General features: G+C 46.4%; 1 non-coding gene across 1 annotated transcript; it reads right to left on the bottom strand.

The window, feature by feature from the left end:
• Positions 1–5,164: 5,164 nt before the first annotated feature.
• Positions 5,165–5,238, bottom strand: trnan-guu (transfer RNA asparagine (anticodon GUU)). The gene has a single exon. It is a non-coding gene; the product is annotated as a tRNA-Asn (tRNA).
• Positions 5,239–12,454: the final 7,216 nt, after the last annotated feature.

Below are 12,454 nucleotides of genomic sequence, written 5' to 3'. Positions count from 1 at the left end.
AACAGGCTACCTAAATATGGTTCCCAATCAGGGACAACGATTGACAGCTGCCTCTGATTGAGAACCATATCAGGCCAAACACAGAAAACCAACACAGAAATAGAAAACATAGATTACCCACCCAACTCACGCCCTGACCAACTAAAACAAAAGACAAAACAAAGGAACTAAGGTCAGAATGTGACATTTCTATTGAACATGCCATACTAATAAAGGCATTATAATTAATTATATGAAGAGTGCCTTGGTCCTCCTTTCTTTTTGATGACCAATTTACCCCTTTTACCAAAGAGCACCTTCTATCTACCAAAATATACTATCGTGTACCTTAGTAGCGCTTCCTTCCTCCTCTTTCTACAACTTATAATAGTCAACTGAAAGAATTGCACACTTCAGGAAACTCATTTCACAATAGAGTTTTAAACTGCCCTAACGGCACCAGGGAATCCAGGTGTAATTTGTTTTGTAAGGTATTCCATAACTGTGGTGCATCAAAACCAAAGGCCAATTTACCAAACTTTGTGGAGACAAGGGAGACCTCAAGAGTTTGGTATCTCATATTTTTATATTTCAACAGGGAAGTGGGGTATGTTGGAAGCTTGTGGAGCAGAGCTTTGTGAAAAAAATTGGGAGTAATGATGTGATCTATGGGACTTTAGTGAGGTTCAGTCGACCTTCTGATACAGGATGCTGTCACACCCTGGTCTGTTTCACCTGTCCTTGTGATAGTCTCCACCCCCTCCAGGTGTCGCTTGTTTCCACAGTGTACTTATCCCTGTGTGTCCTGTCTCTCTGTACCAGTGTATTTATCCCTGTGTTTCCTGTCTCTCTGTGCCAGTGTATTTATCCCTGTGTTTCCAGTCTCTCTGTGCCAGTGTATTTATCCCTGTGTTTCCAGTCTCTCTGTGCCAGTGTATTTATCCCTGTGTTTCCTGTCTCTCTGTGCCAGTTCGTCTTGTATGTCCAAGTCAACCAGCGTGTTTTTCCCGTGCTCCTGCCTTTTCGTTTCTCTTTTTGCTAGTCCTCCCGGTTTTGACCCTTGTCTGTTTCTGGACTTTGTACCCACCTGCCTGACCATTCTGCCTGCCTTGACCTCGAGCCTGCCTGCCACTCTGTACCTCCTGGACTCTGAACTGGTTTTGACCTTTTGCCTGTCCACAACCATTCTCTTGCCTACTCCTTTTTGGATCAATAAATATCTAAGACCCCAACCATCTGCCTCCTGTGTCTGCATCTGGGTCTCGCCTTGTGACCTGATAGATGCAGTGATGAATATTAAAATGGTCACCTGTAATAACGCGAAGGGTGCTATGGTAGACGGCATCCAAAGGTTTAAGAGTAGTGGCTGCTGCATTCTGGTAAATGGTATCACCATAGTCAAGAACTGGCAGGAAAGCTGACTGTACAATCTGAATAGTTCACCAAAATTGCACATAAAATCAAATCAAATCAAAAGTATTTATATAGCCCTTCTTACATATCTGATAGCTGATATCTCGAAGTGCTGTACAGAAACCCAGCATAAAACCCCAAACAGCAAGCAATGCAGGTGTAGAAGCATGGTGGCTAGGAAAAACTCCCTAGAAAGGCCAAAACCTACGAAGAAACCTAGAGAGGAACCAGGCTATGAGGGGTGGCCAGTCCACATTGGTTTCCTTACCCTGTAAGCAATCTATGTACAAGGTATGACAGCAATCCATGCTTTGGTTAAGTTTCCCTGGAAGTGGCTGACATGTTGGCATAAATCCCATTCAAGTCATGGGACCGATATTTAAAAAAAAATCTATAAGTGACTTTGGTGAAATTCACAATCAATTTTAAATACTTTCTAAACATTTTGACATGATGTGCGAAGAATGCTAATAGCAGTCCCATGACTGAAATGGGAATTGTGCCACAAATGCTAAAACGTTAGCATTTGAAAACAGTGCCAGGGAAACTAAACCAAAGCAAGGATTTCTGTCTTACCTTGTCCATAGACTGCTTACAGCAGGGGTAGACAACCCAGGTCCTTCATGTTTTTGATTTAACCAACCTTTAACACCAGGTGTGTTGAATTTAGGCAATCACTGAACTGATCAATTAGCTCAGATGGTCAGGTGTGGTGCCTAGTTGGAATAAAATGTTGTAGTACCTGCGACACTCTAGGAACAGGGTTGCCTACACCTGGGTTACAAGGCAAGGAGACCAATATGTCATTTTGTAATTTGGGTGAACTATCCCTTTAAGCTCTTGATAAGTTTCTAAAATATGTTGTGATGCTGCCTGGCTGTATGTCTGCTCCCACTGCCCACGCACCAGCCAGTGACCCTGATTGCACACTCTGTTAATAGAAGCTTTTATCTACTCAGAAGCATCACATAGTCTCACACTTCAACTCTGTAGAGTGGTTAGCTACACCTACACATGAAACAGGTGAATTGACATCTTCATATACTTCAAGAGTGTTTTTAAAGTCTGATACAGCACCTTTTAAACCGTTACAGTTATATCTAATGTTGACTTAATGGAATTCAAATAGTGTGTAAATTATTTTAATTGACATACTCCAATACCAATCAGGACAAAAACGTATTTAGCGTGTGTGGCTGGTGTATCTAGTCAGGTTATGTCTAAGAGGGAGAATTGTCATTTGATGTGTACGGGAACATGAAGTCATACGGTGTAATCATTAGCCTTCAAATATATATTATTAAATGGAGATAATTATGATAATCTCTAAATACCATATTAATGTTTTTCAATATATCCATTAAAAGTTAATGTCTATAATATCAATTCATACAAAATGAAGTGCATTTGATAAAGGGATGAACTCTCCAAACATAATATCCACCGAGTGCACAAAACATTAGGAACATATTCCTAATATTGAGTTGTGCCCCTTTTGCCCTCAGAACAGCCTCAATTCATCAGGGCATAGATTACAAGGTGTCGAAGTGTTCCACAGGGATGCTGGCCCATGTTGACTCCACTGCCTCCCACAGTTGTGCCAAGTTGGCTGGATGTCATTTGGGTGGTGGACCATTCTTGATCCACACGGGAGACTGATGAGCGTGACACACTCAAACCGGTGCGCCTGGCACCTACTACCATACCCCGTTCAAAGGCACTTAAATATTTTGTCTTGCCCAATCACCCTCTGAATGACACACACAATCCATGTCTCAATTGTATCAATGCTTAAAAATCCTTCCTTAAACTGTCTCCTCCTCTTTAACTACACTGATTGAAGTGGATTTAACAAGTGACATCAATAAGGAACCTTAGCTTTCACCTGGATTCACCTCGTCAGTCAGACCAACTTAAATTGTGATGGGAGGAGGGCTCAGGAGTACATGTCGGGTCAGTCAGAGGTGCGTTCACAGGTGCGGCCCATGAAGAAGACAATGCTGCTGTTCACGTTGGGCATTTTGGCTGGCTCTCTGTGCTGTTGCTGCTGCTCTTACTCTGGAACTGATAATCTACTGGTTAAAAACCATTCTTTTTATACAAAAACCTGACTCAGCAACCATAAAACTAACTCTACCCTAACCCTAAACTCGACCCTAACCTTAACTCTGCCCAAACCCTAACCCTACCCTAACCCTAACTTGACCTCAACCCTAATCCTAGCTTCATGTCCACACCCCGGCTCAACCCTAACCCTAATCCTACCCTAACCCTAACTCTGCCCTAACCCTAACTCTACCCTAACCCTAACTCTACCCTAACTCTACCCTAACCCTAACTCTACCCTAACTCTACCCTAACCCTAACTCTACCCTAACTCTACCCTAACCCTAACTCTACCCTAACCCTAACCCTAACTCTACCCTAACCCTAACTCTACCCTAACCCTAACTCTAACTCTACCCTAACCCTAACTCTACCCTAACCCTAACCCTAACTCTACCCTAACTCTACCCTAACCCTAACTCTACCCTAACCCTAACCCTAACTCTACCCTAACCCTAACTCTACCCTAACCCTAACTCTACCCTAACTCTGCCCTAACCCTAACTCTACCCTAACTCTACCCTAACCCTAACTCTACCCTAACTCTACCCTAACTCTACCCTAACCCTAACTCTACCCTAACCCTAACTCTACCCTAACCCTAAACCTAGCTTCATGTCCACACCCCGGCTCAACCCTCATGGTTTTCCTTTATCTGTTTTAGTACACATCCATACTATACCGCACTTCACCATCAGCCATAGAGATACAGAATATTATCAGTAATCACAGAACCATGCAGGACATCACTAAGATTAACAGCTGAACCTTCTGGAGCAGCAGCCATTAAAGCTAGTGGAGCTGGCTATTGTTTAATGATATATTTACATTTTAAAGCTTGATTTAATTACACTCAGTGCCCTGCGACTCCTCTTCTCCTATAAAAAAGACAGGATGAGAGAGGGAGGATGAGAAGTGCTGAGATGAGCTGGGTGCCCTAACTGTCTGTGGGGTAGTTTATGTAGAGGACATGGGTTTTGTTGAGGTTGATGAGCTTCAATGACACCAGTATTACAGAAAATATAGTCATATATTTAGTCAGTATAGACAGTAAGACAGATATGTGTCCGATTATATTCTCACATGGGAAATAGCGCTCCCATGCTCCTCCTAATCTGATAGTTCTTATTGGCATGACACCATGAGGAAGATAACATGAATGTGTTTACCATTTTCATTACACCAGTATTCTTTTTACTTCACCTCTATTTGTTAATGATAGCATCTTCCCATCTTAAGATCTCCTGGCGATGTTCTTATCAGGCGGTTGAATAACTTAATTCTAATGAGTTGAGTTGTTTGGTTTCCTGATGCTTTTTGATAACCTTGAAATGTTAATAATGTGGAAACTGCTTTCGATATATAACGCCATGAATCGGAAGCACAGAGAAATGAAATGTAATTATTAATATTGCTATTGCTATTACATGTTATTACTATGCTGTTTTTATGGTATTACATCATTTATTACTATTCATTACAGTAAAACGGTTACTCTGACAGGTTCCGGCTCCCTCCAGATTGAGATTGTAAATCAGTAACTATTGCTAATCTACCTAATGCAGTCAATACACTACACACAGTCACATGGCTCTGAAAACATGCCTGTTCATTACATTCCTAAAATAGTCTGCATACCAACGAGGGCACAATTAGAAAAGCTTTCCGTCCCTGGGTGGGCTCCAACCACCAACCTTTAGATTAACAGTCTAACGCGTTAGCCAATTGCGCCACAGAGACAGCTGAGAGAGCATATAGGCACACAGCATAAATAAATGCTGTCCTTGGTGCTGAAACCACTCTCTGTTGCACTCTCACTCTAGCCTGAGCTTTGCAGCTGTTTCAGCCAGTCGCTGTTCCTCATTCCTGCTCCTAGAGAGCCACAGGGTTTTTTATTAACATTTTTACAGTGTGTATTTATGTATTTGTGTTCAGGTATGCTTGCGTGTGAGCTGAATACTTGCGTGTGTGCTGAATTATCCCTCTGATAGGATAATTACTGCAGATGACTCCCACACACACATAACCTTGAAAACACACACACACACCAGACAGGAGGATGAGTCACACTCTCTGCCCTTTCATTGCTCTTTATATCACCACCCAGTTCTTAGTATAGCTGCTAACCTACCTACCTAGTGTGTGTGTGTGTGTGTGTGTGTGTGTGTGTGTGTGTGTGTGTGTGTGTGTGTGTGTGTGTGTGTGTGTGTGTGTGTGTGTGTCTGTGTCTGTGTCCGTGTGCATGCACACGTGTGTGTTTTCAGTGAACCTGTCCTTTGCATTTAGCGCAGCCCTTACCCGTAGGAAAGGTCAGAATGCTTAGCAGGATTATTTGTTTGCAGCTTGAAGCCTTTGGACTTTAACTAATTCACAGTCAATGGAAGTTACAGCTCAAGGATATAGACTCTGACACTGTGGCATCACTCCAAGCCCTTTCTCCTGATAGAGACTCAGAGGTGTTTTTTAAAGAGACCTTAGTCTGCTAGATAAGAATGGATGAGATACAGGATAATAAACAAAAGCAAAGAAGCTGGACCCAGGTTATGATTCTTCCTGTCCCCTTGTCTGTCTGCGGGGGAGAGCGAATGAGGGAGAATGGGAGAGAATGAAGGAAACTGAAGGAGCACCAATATTAACTCAAATGGGAGTGTGACCAAGCTCAGTAAATGGAAAACTGTCTTTCATCATAACTAAAGTGTCCTCCCCACGACCCTGCGGCTGAAATTAACATGGCGGGGACTCCAAGGAAAATAGTTTCAATTTACTTCTAAGTGGAGTAGCATTGATTCTTGGTTTAACAGTAGGTCCTGGAGGCTCAGAGCGCTCTTTCTCTCTCTTTTCCTCTCTTCGTCTTTTCCCTGACTTTATCTCGCTATCTCTCTCTCTGGTAGTGTGACAATACAGAGGCGGATGCAAGATGCAAGCAACGATGGTTTAATGAATACAGTTTACAACAGCAACAGGACAGACAGACTGTACTCAGACGGAATCCGACCCAGGGACTAAGGTGTATCTTCCTTGATAGCGTGCAGAGAAATCCAGGGGAGTGTGTCCGGATGGGTAGGAAGGAGCACAGAAGATAATCCACACAGGGGCGACGAGAGAATGAGCACGAACACACGACACAACCTCAGGGAAGAAAACAACGATCTGACAACAAGAAACACTGGTTACAGAACATATAAAGGGAAGCTAAGTGATTCCAGCTGGCGCAGACAATCAAGCCGAGATTGGGAACCACGCCCACACAAACACGGGAGAGAGAGAGAGAGAGAGAGAGAAAAGGAGGCAGTGGATTCATGAACCGTGACAATACCCCCCCCTAGGAACGCCTCTTGGCGTTCCCAGGCAAATTTACCTGTCGATTGAAATCATCGATAAGGGAGTGATCCAGAATGTCCCTAGCAGGTACCCAACTTCTCTCCTCCGGACCGTAACCCTCCCAGTCCACCAGGTACTGGAATCCGCGTCCCCTCCTTCTAGAGTCCAAAATACGATTGACAGAAAAGGTGGGTTCCCCATCAACAAGTCGTGGCGGCGGGGGAACAGGGACCGGCGGGTTAATGCGTGCCTGAAACACAGGTTTTATTTTAGACACATGAAAGGTAGGGTGAATTCTCCTATACGCCGGAGGAAGCTTGAGCCGGACCGCCACCGGACTAATGATCCTGGTGACTTTGAACGGACCAATAAATTTGGGAGCAAGTTTGTTCGAAACGGATCGGAGTGGAATGTTCTTAGTAGAAAGCCACACTCTTTCACCAACGACGTATACCGGAGGCTTCGACCGGTGGCGATCAGCCTTAGCCTTGGTGCGCGCCCCCACCCGGAGAAGAGTCTCACGGGCTCTGCTCCATGTGTGACGGCACCTCTGGATGAAAGCGTGAGCGGAGGGAACAGTAACCTCGGACTCCGTACTGGGAAAGATAGGTGGCTGGTAACCTAAACTACACTCAAACGGAGAGAGACCCGTGGCTGCCACTGGCAACGAATTGTGAGCGTACTCAACCATAGAGAGTTGTTGACTCCAGGAAGAGGGATTCTTAGAAACCAAACATCGCAACACTCTCTCCAAATCTTGGTTGGCCCTCTCCGTTTGACCGTTGCTCTGGGGATGAAACCCTGAAGACAGACTGACACTCGCTCCCAGTAACCTACAAAACTCTTGCCAAAACTTGAACACAAATTGGGGCCCCCTGTCAGAAACTACGTCCATCGGCAGGCCATGTAAGCGAAAAACGTGATCCACGACAGTTACCGCTGTCTCCTTGGCAGATGGTAATTTAGGCAAGGGAATAAAATGAGCTGCCTTAGAGAACCGGTCCACCACGGTCAAAACAACCGTCTTGCCCTGGGAGGGCGGGAGGGCGGTAACAAAATCTAGCGCGATGTGGGACCAGGGTCTCGAAGGGACCGACAGCGGTTGGAGTAACCCATCTGGGGGTCGATTAGAAGTCTTCCCAGTGGCACAAACCGAACAAGCCAAAACAAAACTGCGAATGTCACGAGCCATCAGTGGCCACCAAAAGCGTTGCTTAACCAAAAAGCTAGTGCGGCTGACTCCTGGATGACACGCTACGTTGGAGCAATGCCCCCACCAAATAACATCGGACCGACACCCCTCCGGCACAAACAACCGATTAGGTGGGCAACCGGGCGGAGGCTCTACTCCTTCTAAGGCCGTTTTGACCCTCGATTCAACCTCCCATGTGAAAGTGGAGACCACTAGGGTCCCGGGTAGGATGCACTCGGGAGTGGATGGACGTTCGGAATGGTCAAAAATGCGAGAAAGGGAATCGGGTTTGACATTCTTGGAACCCGAGCGATACGAGAGAGAGAAGTCAAAACGTCCGAAAAAGAGTGCCCACCGCGCCTGCCTGGAGTTGAGTCGCTTGGCGGTTCTGATATATTCCAAATTCTTGTGATCGGTCCAAACTATAAAAGGTACCCCCGAACCCTCTAACCAATGGCGCCACTCCTCCAGTGCTAACTTCACTGCCAACAACTCTCTGTTGCCAATGTCGTAGTTGCGTTCCGCAGGTGATAACCGATGGGAAAGGAACGCGCAAGGGTGCATCTTGTCGTCAGAAGAGGAACGTTGGGAAAGTACCGCACCTACCCCCACCTCTGAAGCGTCCACCTCCACCACGAACTGACGCGAGGGATCGGGAGCTATGAGGATGGGAGCCGAAACAAAGCGGCTCTTGAGTTTGGTGAATGCAGCCTCGGCTGCATCGGACCACCTGAACGTCACTCTGGGGGAGGTTAAGGCGGTAAGAGAAGCGACTATCTGGCTAAAATTGCGAACAAAACGCCGGTAGAAATTGGCGAATCCCAGAAACCTCTGTAGGGCCTTACGGGAATCTGGACTTGGCCAATCCACCACAGCCTTAACCTTGTCAGGATCCATGCGAATACCTTCAGTCGAGACGATGTAACCTAAGAATGGAACGGATTGTGCATGGAAAATGCATTTTTCCGCCTTGACAAAAAGTCCATTCTCCAACAACCTCTGAAGCACTCGTCTGACGTGCTGAACGTGTTCCTGGAGAGAAGAAGAAAAAATCAGTATGTCATCCAGGTAAACATATATGAACTGATCAATCATATCTCTCAGCACGTCATTGACGAGTGCCTGGAAAACCGCTGGGGAGTTGGATAACCCAAAAGGCATGACCAAATACTCGAAGTGCCCTCTGGGGGTGTTAAACGCGGTCTTCCATTCGTCCCCCCTCCTTATGCGAACCAAATGATAAGCATTACGTAAATCCAACTTAGTGAACACGGATGCTCCCTGTAACCTTTCAAAGGCTGAGGACATCAACGGTAAGGGATAGGTATTCTTCACTGTGATGTTATTCAACCCACGGTAATCAATGCAAGGACGCAGAGATCCGTCCTTCTTCCCCACAAAGAAGAACCCCGCCCCCGCTGGAGAAGAGGAAGGACGAATGAATCCAGATGCCAGAGAATCAGAGATGTATCTCTCCATAGCCTCTCTCTCAGGAACAGAGAGTGAATATAACTTGCCTTTAGGCGGAGACTCACCTGGCAATAATTCTATTGCACAGTCATAGGGACGATGCGGAGGAAGAGAAGCAGCACGGGACTTACTGAACACCTCCTTCAGGTCGAGGTATTCAACGGGCACGTTAGACAAATCCACTGCCTCCTCTAGAAACACAGAATCAGACACAGATGAACAAGCAGACACTAAACAGGACTCAAGACACTTGTTACTCCACATGGATATAGAGTTATGACCCCAGTCAACTCTGGGGTTGTGTTGGGTGAGCCAAGGATGGCCGAGAACTAATGGTGCAAGGGGTGAGTCCATGAGTAGAAATGATAGTGTCTCAGTGTGATTGCCAGAAGTGATGAGTGTGATAGGTTCAGTGGTGTGAGAAATGTTGGGGAGTTCTTGACCATTGAGAGCGTTGACGGATATCTTGTGCGTGAGTGAGGTGATAGGAATCTGGAGTTTGTGAGCGAGCTTGAAGTCCATGAAATTACCCTCTGCTCCTGAGTCCAGTAAAGCTTGGGTGTCGTGCGTGTGGGTGGCCCATCTTAGTCTTACCGGGAGGAGAGTAGATGATGAGGTCTTCTCTGTGGTGACACCACCCGATAGTAGCCTCATACTTACTACCGGGCCTGATCTTTTACCGGACAGGAGTGGATAAAGTGGCCCGCTCTACCACAGTAGAGACAAAGTCCTTGGGATCTCCGCCTCTCCCTCTCCTCCCGGGAGAGGCGAGCTCTCCCCACCTGCATGGGTTCGTGAGCGGAGGCTGAACTGGCCGTGTTCCCGCTGCTGGCATGCCAACCCTCCGTGTCGTTATACGGTCTGTTAGGGCATGCTCGGCGGCCAATACGACTCAGACGAGCGTCGACCCTCAATGCTAGTTCCACTAGTCCATTTAAACTCCTGGGAAGGTCCAGAACATAAATCTCCTTCTGGATCCGGTCCTCCAGCCCATGCAGGAACATGTCCCACTGCGCCTCCTCGTTCCACTGACATTCTGCGGCCAGAGTGCGGAATTGAATGGAGTATTCCGATACTGACCGGTCTCCTTGGCGAAGGTCAGCGAGTAGTCTGGCGGCCTCCCTACCCGCCACGGCCCGATCGAAGACCCTTCTCATCTCCTCGGAGAGTGTCTGGAAAGAGGTGCAGCATGGGTCCTGGTTCGCCCACACCGCCGATCCCCAAAGGGCCGCTTTGCCTGATAGCAGTGTGAGTACGAATGCTACCTTAGACTGTTCACGGTTGAAGGTCCGTGGCTGCAACGAGAAATGCATGGAACATCTCGTCAGAAAAGCTCTGCAATAGTCAGGATCACCTGAATAACCCTCTGGTGTCGGTAGCCGTGGCTCTAGCTGGGAATCCGGCTCTGGCGGGGCGGGTTGAACTGCCGGTGTAGGTGGCGCAGCGAGACCCCCCAGATGTTGTAATTGTTGGGTCAGCTGGGATACCTGCGTCGCAATGGCTTGCACTGCCCGACCTGTGCTGGAGATGTTCTCCTCTTGTTGATCCATTCTCGTGATACTGCGGGAAATGAATTCGGTCAGACTCGTTGAACTCGCTGCATCCATGTTCTGGTCAGATCGTTCTGTGACAATACAGAGGCGGATGCAAGATGCAAGCAACGATGGTTTAATGAATACAGTTTACAACAGCAACAGGACAGACAGACTGTACTCAGACGGAATCCGACCCAGGGACTAAGGTGTATCTTCCTTGATAGCGTGCAGAGAAATCCAGGGGAGTGTGTCCGGATGGGTAGGAAGGAGCACAGAAGATAATCCACACAGGGGCGACGAGAGAATGAGCACGAACACACGACACAACCTCAGGGAAGAAAACAACGATCTGACAACAAGAAACACTGGTTACAGAACATATAAAGGGAAGCTAAGTGATTCCAGCTGGCGCAGACAATCAAGCCGAGATTGGGAACCACGCCCACACAAACACGGGAGAGAGAGAGAGAGAGAGAGAGAAAAGGAGGCAGTGGATTCATGAACCGTGACAGGTAGACTTGCAGGACATTAATGAGGAATTGCTCTTGTGTTCGTAAATCGTATATAGCTTAATTAATTTACATTGAATTCATGTTGTTAATCAAACATGTTCAATTATTGAAACTGAATAGCTGGCATACAGTTTAATTTCCTGTGAAATCCTGTGTACATTTGTCAAGTAAATATGTGAAACATGAATGGAACAGTCCATTTGTTTTTGATTATATCAGCTTACCTACCTAATGAACATACCATTTTATTTTCAGGTTATTGGCTGTGTGTATCCCTATCATGTCTGACTGTCTGTAGCACCAGCATACTGTCTTTGCCTGCGTTTAGGTATTTCCTCCAGCACCTGTATGTAGCATGTTGCATGGAGCGTGACAGTGTTCCCCTGGGACCGGAGGTGAGAAGGTAACTGCCTCACGCGCACACACACGCACGCACGCACGCACGCACGCACGCACGCACGCACGCACGCACACACACACACACACACACACACACACACACACACACACACACACACACACACACACACTTAGCCTCAGGCAAGTTCACACTCAACACACTAGCTGCCAGCTGGTTGATGGCACGGCAGGTTATGAAAGAGTTTAAAAAACATGACCTACACTGAACAAAAATATAAACGCAACATGCAACAATTTCAAAGATTTTACTGAGTTACAGTTCGTATAAGGAAATCAGTCAATTGAAATACATTCATTAGGCTCTAATCTATGGATTTCACATGACTGGGAGTAAAGATGTGCATATGTTGGTCACACATGCCTTTTAAAAAACAAGGGGCGTGGATCAGAAAACCAGTCACTATCTGGTGTGACCACCATTTGCCTCATGCACATTTCCTTCACATAGAGTTTATCAGGCTGTTGAGTGTGCCCTGTGAAATGTTGTCCCACTCCTTTTCAATGGC

This window comes from Salvelinus fontinalis, chromosome 23 (genome assembly GCF_029448725.1).
Source record: "Salvelinus fontinalis isolate EN_2023a chromosome 23, ASM2944872v1, whole genome shotgun sequence".
Lineage (NCBI taxonomy): Eukaryota > Metazoa > Chordata > Actinopteri > Salmoniformes > Salmonidae > Salvelinus > Salvelinus fontinalis.
The sequence above is the reverse complement of the archived record's forward strand: the minus strand, read 5'-3'. Positions and strand labels throughout refer to the sequence as shown.